Source organism: Petaurus breviceps, unplaced genomic scaffold (assembly GCF_028583685.1).
Source record: "Petaurus breviceps papuanus isolate PSGF00001 unplaced genomic scaffold, PetGlider_PUasm1.0 90700, whole genome shotgun sequence".
Lineage (NCBI taxonomy): Eukaryota > Metazoa > Chordata > Mammalia > Diprotodontia > Petauridae > Petaurus > Petaurus breviceps.
This window is the reverse complement of record NW_027187315.1, coordinates 8,061,474-8,072,149: the sequence shown is the minus strand read 5'-3', so window position 1 is coordinate 8,072,149 and position 10,676 is coordinate 8,061,474. Positions and strand designations below refer to the sequence as shown.

The 10,676-nt window shown below is 37.7% G+C and overlaps 1 long non-coding RNA gene across 2 annotated transcripts; it reads left to right on the top strand.

Moving 5' to 3' along the window:
- Positions 1-868: 868 nt before the first annotated feature.
- On the top strand, positions 869-8,584 carry LOC138144438 (uncharacterized). Of its 2 annotated transcripts, none has more exons than XR_011163954.1 (4): positions 869-1,068; positions 1,703-2,317; positions 3,437-3,482; positions 6,722-8,584. It is a non-coding gene; the product is annotated as an uncharacterized lncRNA (long non-coding RNA). The 2 variants fall into 2 exon arrangements; XR_011163955.1 differs by lacking the exon at positions 6,722-8,584 and adding an exon at positions 6,135-6,673.
- The last annotated feature ends 2,092 nt before the right edge of the window (positions 8,585-10,676 follow it).

The window sequence follows — 10,676 nt, the reverse complement described above, 5'->3', positions numbered from 1 at the left end:
TAAAATATATTTCTTTCTTTAAATAAAATACATTTATTTATTTCTAAAGTTTATTTTTTATTTGGAGTGGGAGTATGAGAGATGGGAATGATCAGAGCATGGCTGGTAAACTAGATATATGTGACTTTCAATTTCCCAGGGTTTTTTGGGAACATTGTAAACTCAAGTGCAGTCCCCAAAGTGAATGCCCATAACAAACATTAAACACCTTCCCCAAAAGATTTGGATTTTAGAAGATATTTGTGAAACTTGCCATACATCTTCAAGCATGAATTGAGTACCTGCATAGGCATCCTTATCTTCATTTTAGATCTATGTAAGAGACCAAATCACTACACTACACTAAACATTTATTAAATGCCTACTGTGTGCTTGGCATTGTGCTATGGGCTGGGGATAGAAATAAGAAAAATAAAGACAATGTCTGTGTTAAAGGAGTTTACAATCTGACTGGGGATAATACACAAAAGGAAGCTGAAAGGGGAGGAGGCAGGGATCACCCAAAGTGAGGGTGGGGCACTATGATGGTGGAGTAACTAGTGGGAAATGAGTTGGCTGAAGTTCTGAGCCCTTTATACCTCCATATAGGGTAGCTTTGGGAAGACTTGCTTGCTCTTTTTCCCCACCCCTTACCCAGCCTTTCAATCAGAGGGGCAGAGGCAGCTGAGGGTACTGATGAGAGAGAGTACTGAAGCTGAAACAATCTCCACAATAAGTTCCCTGGTGATAAGCTTGTCTTGGGAGGTCTAATGGTAGGGGAATTTGAAGATCTTCCCAGCCCTTAATGGGCCTCATTTGGAGCCCAACAGGAGAAACCTGATTAGGGGAGACTTGTTTTTCAGGAAGGTCCACACCTTTTGTTACTTTGCAATTAGGCAATGGTCACAAAGGTTGTGATGTCCTCTGACTCTGCAGAAGGATATGTGTGTGTATGTATGTATATATACTCTGAGGTGTAGTTTTGCTTTGAAGCTCACTTATGGGAAGAGTTCTTTGATTTGGCCAGACTCTGGGCAGCCCTTGAGCCCCCCAGCTTTGAAAGCACAGATGTTGATGCTTCTCTCTCTGGTAACTAATTGTATGTATGTAATGGTCAGAGAGCTAGGTCTGTCTGTTGGTCTGCTGAATTGTGTTATTTTTCTCTGTCTGTATTTTTGTCTGTTTGCAATTTCTGTTTGTATTTTCTCTGAAGTTCAGGGTACTGACTTTTTCCTCTGAATTAGGTAAATGATATATGTTTTATTAAAGTAAAATTGTTCACCCCTTTTGAGTTGCTTTCCTTTAGAAAAGCAGATCAAAGAATCTGTGCTAGCAGCCATCCTGAGTATGCTAGGGTGCTTGCTGCTACAGGAGGGGGGGGGTGCAGTGAGAAGGGGGAGAATGGGATGATGATGGAGTTGGAAGCAAGCAGAGCAGGTTTTGAGAAATGAAACAGCAGCTAGTGGGAGATGAAGTCCTTGACCTAAAGAGATGAAAATCTAGCTAGAGGGTTGAGATCAATAGTGTTGTAACTAGAATTTTTTGTTCTGGTGTAAGAGGTAGAAAAGATCACCTTAAATTGAAGAGGAAAAAGGAATGCAGGAAATCTTCTCTTGTGTGTGTGGTGGGGGGCGGGGGTGGGGAAGAAAAGCAGGAGAATAAAGGAATAGAGTCCCTGGTCTAGAGAGGAATTTTATTCCTGCTTACTCTTATTTGTCCTTAGTTTTTGAAGAAGACCAATGACATCATGGACTGATGTCTTGACTTGCATGCTAATTGGATTCAAAGTCCAGTAGAAAGACAAAAGTCAATGTGACTGGTGATTGTCTGGGATGCCGTGGATGACCTTGGCATCTTTGATGGCTGACCAAGCTCCAAGCACTCCGCAGCACCTACTTCAGTCTCCTTCATGACTCATTGGAACAAATTATTCTGATCTGCCCATTGCACTGGAGGAAGTCTTTACATGCTTGGGGTAGATGTCCCCCTAATTTGCTAACAGATTTGATGTCTGTCTGTTACACTCACCCTGGTTTAGCTACTCTGCGGAAAAGGTTTTTACCTGGGTGTGGCTTCTACACATGCTACGGTTTCTTGGAGCCACAGAGGAGAGGTGGGGAAAAGATGGACACCAAAGGTAGATGAGCAGTCCTGAAAAGGGCTCAACAAGCCCTCACAGCAGAGGGACTAGTCCTCCCTGAACACCCCATGCACCCCCATTCCTACTCATCTAGCACTAAATGCTATTTCCACTGATGGACTGATGATATTCTCACTGCTCTCAATATTCAGCACCCTCTAAATTAGACATTGAGTCACAAGACCCAACCACCCAGAGGTAGGTGTAGCTCTGATGATATGCATTTGTAAGAACACTTGGGTGTAATTATTAAGTACAAATGGTGTACAGAGTACTTAGAAATCACAAATTAATAACAATAATTAGCATTTATATGGCATTTTAAGGTTTGCAAAGTCCTTTACATATGTTATTTCATGACAAGGGGAATGGTTTCAGGAAAAAATAGAAAACATATATGAACCATATGATACAAAGTAAAGTGAGCAGAACAAGGAGAACATGGTATGAGTAACAGCAATATTCTAATGATGATCAGCTACTTTGATCAACACAATTATTTAAGATAATTCCAAAAGCCTTATGATGGAAAAAAAATGTTATTCACCTCCAGAGAGAAAACTGTTGAACTCTGATGCAAATTGAAACATTTTTCTTCACTATATTTTTCTTGCTTTTTTGTGATATAGCTAGTATGGAAATATGTTTTGCATGACTTCATATATATAAAGATTATATTGCTTGCCTTTTCAATGGGTGAGTGAGGGACTAGATGAAGGAAGAAAATTTGGAACTCAAAAATTTTTTTTAAATGAATGTTATATATGTTATTTCTTTTCATATTCACAGCAGCTCTGGGAGGTAGCTACTATAAACCCCAATTTACAGATGAGAAAACTGAACCTGAGAGAAGTTAAGTGACTTGTTCAGTGTCACACAACTACTTAATGATTATGGCAGGATTTAAAGCTCGGCCATTCTGACTCCTAATCATTACCCTATCCATTACTTGACCTGAGGTAAACTTAGCCAGGAAAAGTATTCCAAGACACAGTTGGTCAATCTAAAAGAAACTGAGAAAAGTGATAGAAGGACGTGTCAGGTACTATACTAAGCTCTGGGATTACAAAGAAAGGTAAAAGACAGTCCCTGCCCTCAATGAGCTTACAGTCTAAGGGAGAAAGACAACACATGAAAAGAAAATTAAAAGAAGAGGAAGGGGGAGACAGGGAAACCAGAATGTATGTGGTTGGGGGTGGGATGATGAAGTTCTGCAAAAAGCCAGGATGTAGGAATTGGCACAGGATATTAACAGCCTACTAGTTATTATTAGATATTATAAAAGATCCTCAACCTCTTCTTATATTTTCATCTCAGGGCATCTTCTCACCAGCCACTCCTCTCTGGACTCAAAAATCTAAAGGTAATGCTCCCAAGAACTTTATCCTGTCATCTCTAGAACCCCCAGCCTGAAATTTCATTATCCTAATAGTGAAAAGTAATAGTAATAGTAGATAATAATAATAGAAGTAAAATAGTAATAGCAAAGGTCCCATGTGGCCTTATATCATGGATGCTGTCCAACTTTGTTCTCAGTCCAGTCACCTGGAAACACCCTCTATTATACTCCAAATCTAGCATTCTCTCTACCCCCACACTTAGCTGCCTAGCTGTCAGGAAAGCCACTATGTTTGGATTCAGGCATCACAGAACCAGATGGAGGATGTAGAAATAGCACTAATAAAGATGAGAAAAGCAGGAAGATTAGGCCAAGAATGATAGAGTAGATAGCAACTGGAGGCAACAAAGTGTGAGGTTGTATCTGGAGGAGGAAAAGATGCCAAAGATATGGAGAAAATTACAACTTTATTGATATTAGTATAATGAAGGACTAGACAACAGGGCCCCAGCCCTTGAAGCACATGTAGTCTGTTCTGTCTTGGTGCCAGTCCACATGGATGATTGGGGAGTTTGCTTTTGGAACCGAGTGATGATGGATGATAGAAGGACTATGCCCCTGATTCAGGGCATAAGCAGATATGCTGTGGCAATTTCTTGCCTACTTATTGTTGTTGCTTGTCCTTTGTTCTCAAAGAGGACCATGACATCTGGAAGATGATGCTATCATTTGCAAGTGAATTGGATTTAAGTGAGGGAGGGCTGTGTGAGGTCACCAGCCTCACTCCTCTAGAGTCATCTGAGTCCATTGGCAAGATGTAAATCAGGATGACTGGAGGTGGACTTTGTGGTGAATAAAAGCCTTTAATTAACTGAGGATCCAGAAATGAACTTCCTTACAAAAGATTCAAAGAGAGGAATTTGAGCTTTTTTTTTTCTTTCTTGCTATCCATGACTCTCACTTCTGCAAGACCAGACCTCTTCTCAACTTTTGAGATAAAGATATCATATACAGTCAAGGATAATATTGTATGTATCATTGGGATTCACTTGCATTGAGAACATCAGGACAGATAGGATTCAAATCCTCCAGCAAATGTGCCCACTTATAGATCATTGGGGAAGAATCTCACATTTATGTGAGCTGGATATGCTTTGTAGGCATACCAGTCAATGACCTTTGCCTTTTCAAATATCACATTCCAATTTTTTCTATGATTTCTTGTAACCGTGGAATTATCTTGTGCTATTCTGATTGTTTCTACTAGGAATTTAAATGTCTTCCTTTCTGTCACAACATTTGTTCTTTAATCTAGTAATTCTGAAATCTTACCTACACAATTCTTTATGATTTAAACTGATTTTCTTTCTGTCAGTGTTCTGTGGATTCTTGTGATCTAAACTTTGTCATGCTTCCAGAAATTTTAGGCAACTTTCTCTGTATGATTTCTTTAAACATGGCATTCAGGTTTTCTTTTTCATGGCATTTTTCTAAAAATTGTAATTTTTAGTCAATCTATTTTGATTCTATCTTCAAGTGAGTCCTCATATGTTCTCTGAATTATGGTGTTGTTTTTATTGTCATTTTTATTTCTGTCTTTGAGTTTTTATGTCCAAATTATGCTACTTTTAGATAATTATTGAAATGAATACTTTCTGGGTTTTTCCCCCTAACTTCTTTAATTCCTACTTAGGCTCACAGATTTACTCCTTAGGAACACTAGTATCTGTCCTTGTTTCCTTTTTTTTTTTTTTACTTACTTTGCCTTGTATTGCCCACCTTGTATTGCCATCTTTCTCCTTATTCTTTTTGATTCTTTTTATTCTTCTTTAGTCTCATTATTTTTGGTGATCCCATCAACCCCCACGGATTACATTATCATCTCTATGCAGATGATTTTCAGATTTATTTATCCAACCCTAGCCTTTCTCCTGACCTCCATTCTGACATATCCAACTTCCTATTTGGTATCTACAACTAGATTCCCCATAGAAATCTTCAACTCATCATGTCCAAAACCAAATTCATTATCTTTATCCTCTAAACTCTCCCCTCTTGCTAATTTCTGTATTACTGTCAAAGACACTTTCATTCTCCCAGGTTTTGCAATCTAAGCAACATCCTTGATTTCTCTCTCTCACTCCCCCCATATCCAATCTGTGGCAATGTTCTGTCAACTCACCTTCAAATATGTCAATGTTTCTCACATATGGTCCCTTTTCTACTCTGATGCTGACAGTACTCTAGTACAGACCCTCTTTGTTGCATATCATGACTATTGCGATAATTTTTCAGTTGGTATCGCCTTCCCTCTGACATTATCTCTAATTTGTCCTATGTATACCTTGTTTGTACATAGTTATTTGTATTTTATCTCCCTCATTAGACTATGGGTTCCTTGAGAAGAGGTACTATTTTTGCCTTTCTTTCTATTCCCAACACTTAACAAGTTGCCTGGAACATAGTAGATGCTAAATAAATGCTTTTTGACATGATTTGCCTTAGTATACTTCAAAAGGTTCAATTAATCATTCTTCCTTTATTCTTCCTTTTATATACTTTATAACAAGGACAATTGACTTCATTCCTACTTCTTTTTTGACCCAAAAGTAGAATATTAACCTGGATCTTGTTCCTCTTAAATTTTTTTTTCTTAATTTCTCTCAAATTTTGCAGGGCAGCTAGGTGGCACAGTGAATAGAGCATTGGCCCTGGAGTCAGGAGGACCTGAGTTCAAATCCAACCTCAAGACACAACACAAAAACTAGCCATGTGACTTTGGGCAAGTCACAACCCCAATTGCCCTCCAAAAAGCAAAAAAAAAATTGCCAAATTTTTCTTTCTCAAATTTACACTAGTCACCTACATTATTTCCTTATTATTTGGCCTGTACTTCTCTCTTCTTCTGATGCTTTTCCCCATAATCTCTCATGGAAGCATGAAATAGAAAATTTGGTGCAATGAAGAAAAATTGGCCCTAAGAAAGCTCTCATGCTTCCATCTTCCAAGGATTCCCCTATTAGTCTTACAAAATAAATTCATAATATTTCCACAGCAGTATCATTGAAGGAACCAGATGCCAGTGGCAAGTGGATGTATTTTTACCGAAACATCTCTGTCAGAATGATGTACTTATTGTTTATGTATTTGTGAGGGAGTAAGCTCTGCCTATGCAGTTATTGTGGTTTGTGAATAAAAGAACATTCTCAGTAAAATTCTTAATATTTGTTTTACTTGGTCTTTTTGATGATTTTTTCTTCTAGACCTGAAGATATTGGCCAGAGTTAAGCTTGTTTTTGATACAACCAATGGAGATTCTTCAAGCACTCTTGAACAGAAAACTTCGTGAAAATCTCTCAGATAGCAGGTCTCCAGTTTGACCATTTCCTAGTATTCCTATCATTGAAAATAAGTTTACTGAAGGAACAGACAAATTTGTCATGACTACAGGATTTATTCAGTTCAATCTTCTATGGTCTATGAGGCTACCCTCAGCATGACAAGGGTCCTTCCCAGTTCCATCATTTTCATCACCATGGAGTTAAACCACATGTAGCATGGGTATGCATACAATACTTCTGTCTCAACATTTATTGACAGTAATTATAGCTTGGGTTGATTGCCTAGCCCTAGCTAATGTTTTTAATGCCCCTGAAACAACAATCCAAAGTTTAAACAATATCATTCTGATGTTGTATTTCTTAGAATCATAGAATGCCATAGTCTCAAAAGAATTAATTCAACTTGAGGACCACCCAAAAGGCAGTGGAAACATAATAATGGGTGTGAATAGACTGCAACACAAAGAAGAAGTGTGCAAGAGAACCTGGATAAGAGAGGTTATAATGAGGGTCATTAGAGTGTTGCATGACTAGAAAAGAAAGTGAGCTAGTCATGTGACAAGAGCAAGGAATCAACAACCTATGTGTTCTTTTGATATTCACTGAATGTCCAAAAAACTAGAAGAAGATCCCCAACAATATGGAAGATGTATAGGAGGAAAAAGATCAAAGTTGTACAAGATAAGAGGACATGAATGGGCTTCCCTCTTCATTGTTGAAAAGATTTAACCTCATAAGTTAATTAAGGTTAATTAAGAGAAGTAATTATAACTCAGAACATTTTCTTTTACTAGTAATGTGTTTGTTTTATTTTTGCAAGTAAAACTAGACATCTACCACTGGAAGACATAGCATAATATAGCAGAAAGCATATTGAAACTGGAGTTGAAATCTTGGGTTCAAATCCTTCCTCGGACCCTTATTAACTATGTGAGCCTGGTCAAGTCACTTACCTTCTGTTTCTCTCAGTTTCCTCATCTGTAAAATCAAGAGAAGAATAGCAGCTACCTCACATAGTGGTTATCAAGATCAAATAAGTTAACACGTAAAAGTGCTTTGCAAACATTAAGGTATTATATTAAGGTACTAGCTATTTAATGGTGGTAATAATAATTATGATAATAATAAATCATGGTTCTGACATTTACCAGATATATGATCTTAGACAAGCATCTTAAAGTTCAATTTTTTCATCTGTAGAATGGGGTAATAATACTTAAAACATTTATGTATTAAGGCACCATAAGCTATTTTTTCTGTAGGTAGATAAAAAATTTGCATTAGCAAATTATTTGAACCCCTGGGATATGTAGCAACTATGTGGGTATTAAAGGGACAGTGTTGTTTTTCTCCTCAACCTGGAGGAAAAATATAATGAAAGGCAGGATGGGCAAATTGGGATACAGAGAGGAGGAATGCAGGAATGGGGAGGTGGTGATCAAAGAGGAAAAAGACATGTTTCTATAGAGGACCTAGAAAGATGAAACAGGACCTGGACCAGACGTCTAGAGACTGAGAATGATGTGTTAGAGGCGGCAGCTGCCTCTGCCCAGCCCAGTCAGATGGGATGGTTTTGGCTCCTTAAGAGAGATGTCTCAAGTAGACTAATCCATGCCAAACTTCTCTCCAAGAGAAACATAAGGTGATCTTACGTATTCTACTTCCTTTCTTCCCCTTCTCCAAGAAGCCTTATATTAAGTCTATTTTTTTTTCTCTTTAAAGGTACAATTGTATTTCTGTCTATTTTTTTAATTCTGGATAGATAAAAATGAACAACTATAACTATTTTTGTTTTGTGTGTGCTGTCTTATTTTTGAAGAGGGAGCTGCAAACGAGAAAGAAGGACAAAAAGGTAGGCATTTTATGGAGAGACAGATGCAGACAGATACCAAGATGGAGACAGACAGAGAAAGAGGGACAAAGACAGGGAGACAGAATCAGACAGCATGGAGAGACAAGAACAAACAGGCAGAGAAAGACAGAAAAGAGACAGAGACAGGGAGTCCAAGAGATATGCAGACAGAGAAACAGGGACAAAGACAGACTGTCATTTAGTCACCTGTTAGTGTGCAAAAACAGTACTGTTGCTGTTATTGCTGATAATTTGCATATTTGCTATATTGTTTCTTGCTAAAAGTTCATTGTTTTAGGGCACTACTTTACACTGTCTGTATAATATAAAATTGATATTTTCCTTTAGTGATTGCTTGAATACTGGAATATAGATCAATATTGTGAAAATATAAATATGACTGTGCAAAGCAATATACTATAAATATTAGCACCCACAAGGGATTGTTGATATCGGAGTAGGCATTATATTTACATATGGAAATATTATAAAAGACTTGAAGGACAGTAAAAGAGTTGGGGAACTGTAGAATAGATTATATTGGGATGAATTCAGGAGAATATACACTAAGAAAGTATTTTGTGAATTATCAGACCCAGATGAGCATTTGAAAATCCCTGACAAAATCAAATGCAGCACAGTAACCCTCCATCTTAAGTGGAGGAATTCTATTTTAACAATGTCAACATTAATAAGTAAACGTAGAGAGATACAGTATGGATTTTAGAGTACAAAATTCCATCTCTCTAGGAGAGATGTGCCTGTATAAGAAATTGAGGTGACTGCTGCCATTAAAATCAAACACCTCACCTATATTTTGAAATCCACCAAATTACCAGAAAACTAGAAGGACCCCAAGAATTTGGGTGGTTCTCTTACGGAGGGAGGATCTATAAGAGAGTGAGAATAATATTGAATTATTTATGTAAGAAATTAAAGGCATGGGGCAGCTAAGTAGCACGGTGAATAGAGCACCAGCCCTGGAGTCAGGAGGAACTGAGTTCAAATCTGGCCTCAGACACTTGACAATTACTAGCTGTGTGACCTTGGGCAAGTCACTTAATTGGCCTGCCTTTCTTCCTCCAGAAATGGAAGGCCTAGCCCAAACCTAGTCTGGGGTTAGTTCCACTAAGTCAGATTGATGGAATGTTACCTGTGAGAAGAGCCAAAGTTAGGTTCACTAAAGAGAAAGCGATAACCCACCTTTACTTCACTTAGGAGCTAGATCCCCTGGTTTGCACAGAGAAGCAAGCCTTGAATAAGATGTCAGGTTATAGACAGCAGCTCAGCATTAAACCTTTGCCACCTAGGGAAGACTCCTTGGAGGTTGAAGGCAGGTGTACAATAAAGCTATCTAGTAGGGTAAAACAAGGACAGGATAAATTTTTTGATCAGTGTCAGATAAATTTAATATAAATTTAAATGAAAACACACACATACACTCATAGGAGCAAATGGTAAAGAACTGGCAAAATACCCACTCTTACAAATTTGCTGACCCATCTATCTCAGAAACATCTTCTTGGCTTTTTTAAAATGAAAATGGTGTTTTATTTTTTCCAATTACATGTAAAGATAGTTTTTAACATTCATTGCTATAAGATCTTGTGTTCCCTCCCTTCTTCCCTCTCTCCCCAAGATAGCAAGCAATCTGATATAGGTTATATACGTGCTATCATATCAAACCTATTTCAACATTAGTCATGTTGTGAAAGAAGAAACAGAATAAAAGGAAAACACAAACAAAATGAAAATAGTATGCTTCTATCTGCATTCAGACTCTGTTAGTTCTTTCTCTGGATGTGGATAATATTTTCTATCATGAGTCTTCTGGAATTTTCTTGGAAGATAATTGTTGAGAAGAGCTAAGTCTTTCATAGCTGATCATAATACAATGTTGCTGTTATTGTGTACAATGTTCTCCTGGTTCTGCTCTCTTCACTAAGCGTTAGTTCATGTAAGTCTTTCCAGGTTTTTCTGAAATCTGCTTGTCATTTCTTACAGACATGAGTGATTCCCAAGGAG